This window comes from Canis aureus, chromosome 19 (genome assembly GCF_053574225.1).
Source record: "Canis aureus isolate CA01 chromosome 19, VMU_Caureus_v.1.0, whole genome shotgun sequence".
Taxonomy (NCBI): Eukaryota; Metazoa; Chordata; class Mammalia; order Carnivora; family Canidae; genus Canis; species Canis aureus.
This window is the reverse complement of record NC_135629.1, coordinates 25,612,288-25,622,075: the sequence shown is the minus strand read 5'-3', so window position 1 is coordinate 25,622,075 and position 9,788 is coordinate 25,612,288. Positions and strand designations below refer to the sequence as shown.

The window sequence follows — 9,788 nt, the reverse complement described above, 5'->3', positions numbered from 1 at the left end:
CCAGTTTGCTAGTTTGCTGTGTTTCAGTAACAGAATTTTGATTCATATCTGAATTTATTCTCAAATTGTGTCTCACTGTTTTGATACCTAGTACTTACACAGATATCTGCTATCATGTTCTGGTTGCTTTTCTCGCGAATGTTATGCTCTCTAAAAATTCTGTTTAGGAAAAACAGCCCCTAGATGCTTAGGGGTAGAGGAGAGAGACTTGCCTTTGCTAAACTATAATCACAGTTATTATACCAATAGCCACTGGAAGATTTTGTTGCTGTTTATGGCCACACAAATCAGTCTCAGGGTGGATTGTTTGGGCTTTGTTTGAATTTGATACTTAACTTTGAACTCTGGGTTTTGAAAATTTCCACTCAGTCTCAGGGATATAACCTTAGGAAATTGGATTCTCAGGAGATGCCAGAAGATAGTGTTGAGCATGCCTTTTAGATATAAAATAGGATTAAAGAGCTTTATCCTGTTGAAATTATTTACCATTGGAGCCTCTGAATATAAATGTACTCTTAAAGACAGTGAAGCTTAAGGCAGCCATATGAAGGAGAATAAGAAAAGATTTCTATTATTATACATATGAGATACTGAGAAAGAGATGAGAAAAAAAACTACAAGGAAAACATAAAATAGTTGGGGGATAGACATTCTGTTTTAAATAGAAGAAGATACCGTCAGGGGAAAATTCTATTTTTACTTATAATAATTCTATGCAACACACATAAACCAACCGACTCCTATTCAAAAACCTAATCCTGGTTTAAGAAGTAAGGAAAAGATTTCTGCGCTCTGAATCTGTCCTTGTAGTGAGAAAGAACTGAATTATGACCAAAACTCTTATTGTTGGATATGAACTCAGGACACTGGAAGTATAAAGAATTCAGTGAACCCACCTTTTTTTAAAAATATTTTATGTATTTATTTATTCATGAGAGAGAGAGAGACAGAGGCAGAGACACAGGCAGAGGGAGAAGCAGGCTCCATGCAAGGAGCCTGATGCGGGACTTGACCCCCGGTCTCCAGGATCACGCCCTGGGCCTAAGGTAGACGCTCAACCGCTGAGCCACCCAGGCGTCCCTGAACCCACCTTTTTAGCAGCTGTGGCACTAGATACTGTTGATGCAAAAATGAGCATGAACAAGAAAGACTATCTTTGGCCTGGCAGTGTTTAGTATCTAGTTGAGGCGACTGAACACATAATTTAACTCATTTATTTAACAAATAATCATAGTACAACCAAACAGGTGCAACAGTCAAAGTATGGGCAAACTGCTGCTGGAGCAGGTACAAAGAGGAAACAACTTGTGAAAAGAAATCTTACATACATATCTATTCAAAACAGTTTGATTTGAAAACAAATCAGCATATCAACATACAAACTTAGGCGACTTGCTTTGCAAGTTCAGCTGAGTTTCAAGTACGATACTTTCCCTGTAATGACAGTCTGAATAATTCAGTTTTTGTGACCACTTGGGATCCAGTTTTATTACATTACAGTAGAACTCTCTCTCAGAAACCATGGGTCTCATTTTACTTATTTTTGGGTTCCTGCACAGCACCAAACACTGGACCAGCAGTCAACAAAAATTTTGGAGCTAAATTCAATTTGCCTATGTTATAAGGCAGATGAAGTAGGAAAAGAGAGGTTACTCATTGGTAATATTTGAAGAAAAATGGATGAGGAACTAAGAAAAAGGAAAACTGGGATGCCTGAGAGGCTCAGTGGTTGGGCATCTGCCTTTGGCTCAGGGTATGATCCCAGAGTTCTGGGATCCAGTCCCACATTGGGCTCCCCACAGGGAGCCTGCTTCCCCCTCTGCCTATGTCTCTGCCTTCTCTCTGTGTCTTTCATGAATAAATAAATAAAGTCTTTAAAACAAAAAAAGAAAAGAAAAAGGAAAACTGTATATATATCCTCTATGGTTATCTGCCAAAACTCTACACTAGAAAACACTATTTAGGACTAAAAAGTTGACCTTACAACTTCCATTATTTGAAACAGATTTACCGTGTTTTTGGCATAAAAAATATATATCAAATAACTCTGATATAAGTAATGGATTTGGCATTTGTTCAAGATATTTTCTTCTTTATACAAATAGTGACTAGATTATAAAGTATGGATTTATCTAAGATGGCCTGTCTTTGGTATGAATGAAGACTTTAAAGATTTTACTAATCAATTGTTTTTTCCCTTGGAGGGAATGTATGACTTTTCATAATTGCATTTTTTAGCTTTGTCTAATTAGGGTAAAAAATGCCCTGCCTGAAGCATCAGCAAGCAGATGGGAAATTTATTTGAGGTAGTTCTCTCTTGGAGCCCTTCTCCCAAAGACATTTCATTGATAAATACCAATCAAGACCAACTGAGATTTGGGCTCTTCAAATAATTCCTTGTTCTTCCAGAAGAGCAACTCTAAGACCAAGAGCTTTCCATGCAAGGAGCTGCCCAAATCACCATGTAACCACCATGGGCTGCATATTGTCCAAAGCCACATATAACTGTCCATGGTGATCAGAGCACTTGCCTTGTTCTGTCACCAGATGTTTTCTCATGGGGCTTCAGTAACATCACAGCCGACCTGGTAAATCTCCACTCTTCAGATGTAGAACCAGCTTATTGAAGTTCCTAGAAGTGAAAAACAAGAAAAATAAGCAGGAACTTAGATCACCCATTAAGTAGTGATGCTGGCCTCATTTTATATTTTTTCCCCTCTGTACATAGTGTTTTATACAGCTGGGAAGATGATGTTTATTTTACAAACTCACCCCTTGTAGGTACTTTACATTGCTAACTATAGTGTAAATAATCACGCAACCAGGGTGGGCACCACTGACAATGATCTCCCATGAGTATACTACTAGCAGGATTTGAGAATTCTAATGTACCCGAATTCTGAAACAAACATTTAGTGAGCATCTACTGCTCTTAAGATAGAGTATTGAAAGCACAGGTACAAAAAAATTATATATATATATTTCCATATTTGTATTTCTATATTTGTTTATATATTTGTATATTTGTAAAGCTACAAACATGTATATATATTTATACATATATAAATCTACTTCAAAACCTTTACAATCCACTTGCAGAGACAAATGATATATACAAAAATTTAACCAGTACATGGGGCATATTCAATAAGTCTCAGAGACTGGACCATCAGCTCTAGGAGGGCAGGAAGTTTTGTCACTGCTATATCCTCAGTTTCTAGAACAGTAGAAGGCACCTATTTAGTACTCAATAAAATTTTTTTCTCATGAATGAGCAGCATAGGCAGTAGAGTATGATGGGATGCAGGGGAAGAAACCCGATGGGATTCAGAGCAGAGAGGTCCTCCAATGGCACCATGGAGGAGGGGACTTTCACTCCAAGCATGTAGAGTTTAGGTTGGCTTATTAAATTTAGTGCCTATTTATACATTATCTCCTACAGGGCAGGTCCTGGGGAGAGGGCTGTGCATAAAGCAAATCCTTAACTGACTTTAACTCAGTTTAAAAGTCTGCTGGGTATTTCCTATAATTAAAAACATGTATGGAAATGCAAAACTCGAGGTGAAATAATTAAGCAATAGTCTCTATTCTGAAAACAGATGGTGTAGCGGCAGAAAAGGAGAGTGGACAAAGTCCCTTTCTTCTCTGCCATTTCCTTTCTGAATATGATTCAAAAGTTCTGGGAAGGAGTGGAAATGCAGAGGGACAGAAATGCTGCTGTCTTTGTCTCTGCATGCAGAACGGGTGCCTTCGCCTTTGTTGCCCGGCCTGGAGGCTGGCTACACATTAGGCACGGTCGTCCGCTCCCTGCTGTCCATCTCATGAGGAGTCTCACCATGTTCCCTGCTGAGGTCTCAACCCATTCCCAGCCATCACCCCAAAGTCAGTGTAGAATAATACACACACACACACACACACACACACACGTGAGCTGCCTATCTGAATTTCTGGAAAATTTCAGTTTGTTCATCATTTCTCTTGTAAACCTAAAAATTACCCAGGTGACTCTGAGCTTTGCTGAGTTAGGAGCTAACTAGGAGGCCAGGAAAGCAGAGACACTGTGAGAAGGTCGGAGATCTCTCCACCACCAGCTCCCCAAGTGGGAGTCAGATGCACGGTGCCAGGTCTTTGATGGTAGGAATTTCTCACCATTCTTATTGTTCTAGGCAGCTAACAGTGTCATTCAGTGTCTTGGTTGCGGCAATTCAGCACAAAATGTTCTTTCATGTTGCTGGATTCATGTTTTAGAAAACTATCATAAAAATAAATATATGTATGCATATCTTTTGCTCGTACTGCCTTCATTGTATGACTTTACTTGGGAACATGATGAATTCAGGAAGCCTGTGTGGCACGCTGTTAAGACCCTAAACTTTAGATTTCAACACATCTTGGTTTAATCCAAGGTCCTCTGTGTACTACAAATGGTTAAACCATCTGTGTTCCCATCTATATATTGGGGGATGTCAAAACATCCCTCCTAGCATGGCTGTAAGGATTAGAGGGGTCATTCAATGTGTTGCTCATCATCCCTGAGGCAGTATGTGTATTAATAAAAGTAAGCTATTATTATGACTATTCTCTCATTTTCCAGGTTGGGAGTCTTGAGCCTGACCTCAAATTAATTAATTACCTTCTCTGGCCTTCTTTGTCATTTATCCTAATTATTAGGCCTAATACCTGAGAGCGGGATTTCTTAATCTTGGCACTACTAACATTTTGGACCAGATAATTATTTGTTGTGTGTGGGCTATCATGTGCCTTATAGTATCTTTAGCAATATTCCTAGCCTCTACCCACTAGATGCCAGTAGCAAACTGTACCTCACGCCCCCCACTGTGACAACCAAAACTCTCTCCAGACATTGAAACATGTTCCCTGGGGGACAAAATCATCCCTGGTTGAGAACCACTATGTTAGAGCATTCTTGACTCCTCTCTTTTTCCCTACACTCTTCCCCCTAATTCATCAATAAATCCTGCTAGCTTTACTTGGATAATGAACTTTTCTTGCTCTGTCCATTGTTACTACCTTGATCCATGCCACTGACATCTTTCCTGGGCATTACCACCTCAGTTTCTTGCTGGTCTCCTCGGCCCCTAGCCCTCATCCCCAACCTCACTTTGTTCCAGTCACACTGGCCTTCTGGCTGCCCCTTACATGCAGCAGGTCAGCTTCCCACCTTTGCAGTGGCTTCCTTCCAAGGGAACTCCTCTTCTCCTGTTATGTCCATGCTGTATGCCCTCACCATTAGGACTCTGTTCACACATTACCTGGGTGGTCAAGTCTTCCCAACCTACCCCTACATTTGGCAACTCGGACACATCCTATCCCCCTAATCTCTGCTTTTTCTCCAGAGCACTTTTCTCCATTGAATACAGCACATTTTATTCATTTTGCTTGTCTTTCTATACCGTCAACTCCATAAGGGTAAGATTTTTTTGCATATTGGGTTACTGATTGTGTTCCCCAAGAGCAGAAGAGTGCCTGGCTCATAGTGACCATTCAAATATTTGTTAAATGAATGAATATACCTATTGTCATCATTTCAAAAAATTTTAAATTGTGGTACAATAGACAACATAAAATTTACCATCTTAATTATTTCTAAATATACAGTTCAGTAGTATTAAATGCATTCACAATGTTGTGCAACCAATCTCCAGAACTCTTTATTTTGCAAAACTAAAACTCTGTCCCCATTAAACAACAACTCCACAACACCCCATTCCCCCCTCTTCTCAGCTCCTGGAAACCATTCTATTTTCTTTATGAAATTTGACCACTCTAGGCACCTCATTATAAGTGGAATAAAGTAGTATTTTTCTTTTTGTAACTGGCATATTCCACCTAACAGAACTTCCTCAAGGCTCAGCTATGTGTCAGAATTTCCTTCCTTTTTAAGGCTGAATATTATTCCACTGTATGCATATACCACATTAAAAAAAATCAATTTATCTGCTAGCAGACAGAAGTAGAATTCCTGGATCACATGGCAATTCTATTTTTAATCTTCTGTGGGACAGCCACATTGTTGCCCACAGTGGCTGCATCATTTTACATTCTTACCAACAGTATACAGGGATTCTAATTTTCCTCACCCTCACCAACACTGAGCTTGTTCCTTGTTTGTTTTGACAGCAGTCATCCTCCCGGATATAATCCTGGTATCTCGTTGTAAATGTGGATTAATATTTTCCTAATGATTAGTAATGTTGGGCATCTTTTCATGTGTATCAGCACTGTTTTTAACTATGCTTGGCTTACCCAGGGTCATGTAAATAATCTCTCTCACCTGCTGCCTACTCTACTCTTTGCAACTTGTGCCTTTCGTGTCCGACTTAGACTTTATTCAGCAGAGTTTGCTAGTTAGTGAGGAAGGAGCCTACCCTTTCTCACTTGAGAACACTAGGAACTTGGGATGTAAAGTCCTTTTTTTGTCCTTCTCTCAGTGACATCAATCTTTATGCGTCTACAGGCAATTATCTCAGAGCAGAGTTATAAAAGTAAACAATTACATGTTCAAATTAGGAGGTTCATTGGTGAGACTTTTGGAGGCTGAGTGGATGACTCATTCAGCTGACTCATTTCTACAATCTCAACAGAACACTTGTCAGTCAGATGTTTAACCCGAGAACAGGCTTTCTTTTCCCTCTTTCCATTTTTTTCTCTTTTTGACCTTGCGACATCTCATCTTAGTTATTTACAGTCACTGACTTACCCTAAATATGTCTTGTACCTATTATCCATATTAATTAGTAAAGTCCTCTTAGCTAAAACCTGGAGCATGTTTATGTGTGCTCACTAGACTCCAAGCATAGGGAAAGAATATAGGAGTCTTATCTCCTCTTCTTTTTTTTTTTTTTCCGTTTAACTCTGATGACTTTCCTCTAAGCAGCTCCAAAATGTCTCCTTCAAGAAATGTTAACTTGTGCAGTATAATTCTGGACTGATCTGCCTGTGGGAGCTCTTTCCAGCCAACATTTGCTATGACCTGTATTGCAACAGTGACCTGAGAGCAATTATATGGTCATATGGCAATATAAATTCGCACATCGCTTGAGCCTCAAGGACATAAGATAATTGACTGTCCAGGAAGTAGATGGTATAGTCATCTTACTTTTCTTTACTGTCTTCCTGTTTTTCCTAACTTCTGCTTGAACTTCTCCTTTGGTTTCCCTATATGCAGTAGTTTTTCATTTTACCTGCTCAATCTCTTTCACGAGTTCCTCTCCTTTTCTTTAGCCTTGAAACTTAGACACTCCTCAAGTCTCTCTGCTCAGTCTTCTGCTTATTCTCTTTGCTGTGTGCCCCATTCATTTCAAACATCCATTTCCACTTCTGTGCATGAGACCCAAATCCACACCACTGCCATAGCCTTTCTTGAGTTGCAGACTGGACTCCCCAGTCCTCACCAGGCATCTTGTCCAACCACATCTCCCTAAACTCTGTCCTTCCCGCCACACCTCTGTTTTTGCATGGTGACTTAAACATCCTACCACACTCAGTTTGTAAAATTTAGATAGCTTCTCAACTTTCATTTCCATTGTGAACAATAGGTATATAGTACTTCAAGCACCTAAAGGAGAGAAAGATTGGGTCTTCAGGCACTCAGGGAGGACACCACAGAAGAAGTGGCTTTTGAGCTGGCCTTTCAAGAATGTGGAGAAAATTAAGTCAGGCAGAGATGAAGGGTAAGGGAGTTTTCAGACAGAGAATGGAAGATGCAAAGAGGCCATGTTTCAAAGGAGAGTTAGTTGAACTGGCTAGAACAGATTGTAGAGGGGAAGTGGAATTTAAGAAAGAAATCACGACATAAAAAGTTGGATTGAAATGAGAAGTCCTGGGACGCCTGGGTGGCTCAGCGGTTTAGCGCCTGCTTTCAGCCCAGGGCCTGATCCTGGAGTCCTGGGATCGAGTCTGCTTCTGCATGGAGCCTGCTTCTCCCTCTGTCTGTGTCTCTCTCACTCTCTCTCTCTCTCTCTCTCGAATAAATAAATAAAATTTAAAAGAAATGAGAAGTCCTGAGAACCCAGAAAAGATTTTCTAGTAGGAATAGCATCATGTGAACTTGGAGTCTATTTTATTATAATCTATGTTTTACCTTCCCTGGGAAACTTTAAATCCTTGGGCACATGTTCGCTTACTTGCTCTCTCTTCCTCCTGCCCCCTTCCCCTGATGCTTTCCTATATCTCCCAGCATGTTACCCTGAACAATAGAATTCAGTAAATGTTTGATAAATGGATAAATAAGAGTGCAAGGATGAAGGTACAGTGACTACAGATAAGCTACTGCAAAAATAAATGTTACATTTAGCACTTGAACTTCTTAAGCTTTTAGGCTTCCCCTCTAATCATCCAGCCCTCTCTTACCTATCTCCCCTTTTCTCCCTTGGCTAACTGGTCCTGTTTCCGTGTAGTGTGTCAGATATGACACATGTAACAGAGTAAGACCTTACAAACTCATTTGTGGGCATGAGAATGACATGTACACCAGCTCTGAAATACCCTGCAAAGAAGGCTTTAGGAGAAGAAGGCCTCAAATTATGGAAACACACTGCAAAGAACAAGTAGTTACTTGGAATGACACCTGAGCCACAAAGACCATTTATTCCAAAAATATCTTCTATGTGCTGGTATCCTATATGGGATGTACACTAAGTCAGAACCCCTATTCCTAAGGACTCTTAATTAATAGTAAATACTCCCATTTAGTGAGCAACTGTCATCATCCTGAGGATGATCTCATAAAGCTTTTATACAAAGAAGTGAAGATTCAGAGAAGACAGATAACTTGCATAGTTGGGTTTGGTGTTAATTCCAAAGGTCATGCTCTGCTTACCCCACAGTGCCCCTAAGAAATATCCAGTAGAAGGATGTCCAAAGTGTTATAAGAACTTAGAAGTGGGGGCAGCTAGGGGAGACTTAGAGCAGTCTGCTTGGAAAAGATGGGGGTAGAATAGCAACAGGATGTCTGTTACCTGTTATTTGCTCTCATGAAAAACATTTTAATATCAAGATCTAATCACCAAGCCTACTATGTGCTCAAAGGAGCCCAGAGGTGTGATTTTACTGTTTTGCTTCCTTTGGGTATCCAAGGTTGTACGTAGAAATGATTTAGGGGTGACATTTCCAGAAGAATTCATTTGCCCCACAGAAGTCTGTTGCATGAGGGCTTTTCTCTCCTATTCTAATGCAATAACAAAAATGCCTGGGGCTGAAAGTTCACTACCTATTGTTATAAAAAACAAAGCTAGAGTACTAAGGAAGATAGGCTCATCTTTTCTTCTCATCCAAACATTGCTCAACTGATACAAATCAATTTATTTGCACTGGGTTTGAGACCAGACATTTGAGCCTTATGTGTATAAAAGGCAAGTCACAATATCCCTACCCTGAATAATTCATGTTGTTTGTAACAGCTCTTTTAAGCCTTTCTGTTAAACTTGAAGATTAACTTTTCTGGTTTTTTCGTCCTTAATCAAAGCTTATTTCGATTCAACTTTGAACAATTCCTCAAGCTGGACTATTCAACTATTTGATTTAGTATTTTCAGGACTTGGAAGCAGGTTGCTGCTGGTTCTTAGGCTTGCTATATTATTCAACGCCTTCGTAAATGATGAATAGGTTCAAAGCCTAGAAGGCTATTTTCTAATTTCTCAAGGGTCTCTTTACCACCTCATTTTCTTTTCATCAGATGTTATTTACTGAGTAACTCCAATCAACTGCTTGGATATTGTAGCTTGCTGTGATTCTACAGATAATAAATGTCAGTATGGGGAGGGTAA

General features: G+C 39.7%; 1 long non-coding RNA gene across 1 annotated transcript in view; it reads right to left on the bottom strand.

Annotated features, from left to right (window-relative positions):
- Positions 1-1,253: 1,253 nt before the first annotated feature.
- The window catches only part of LOC144289770 (uncharacterized), a 101,135-nt gene continuing 92,600 nt past the window's right edge, over positions 1,254-9,788 (bottom strand). Inside the window, exon 3 of the long non-coding RNA XR_013357687.1 lies at positions 1,254-2,632. This is a non-coding gene — a long non-coding RNA (uncharacterized LOC144289770). The remainder of the gene's footprint in view (positions 2,633-9,788) is intronic.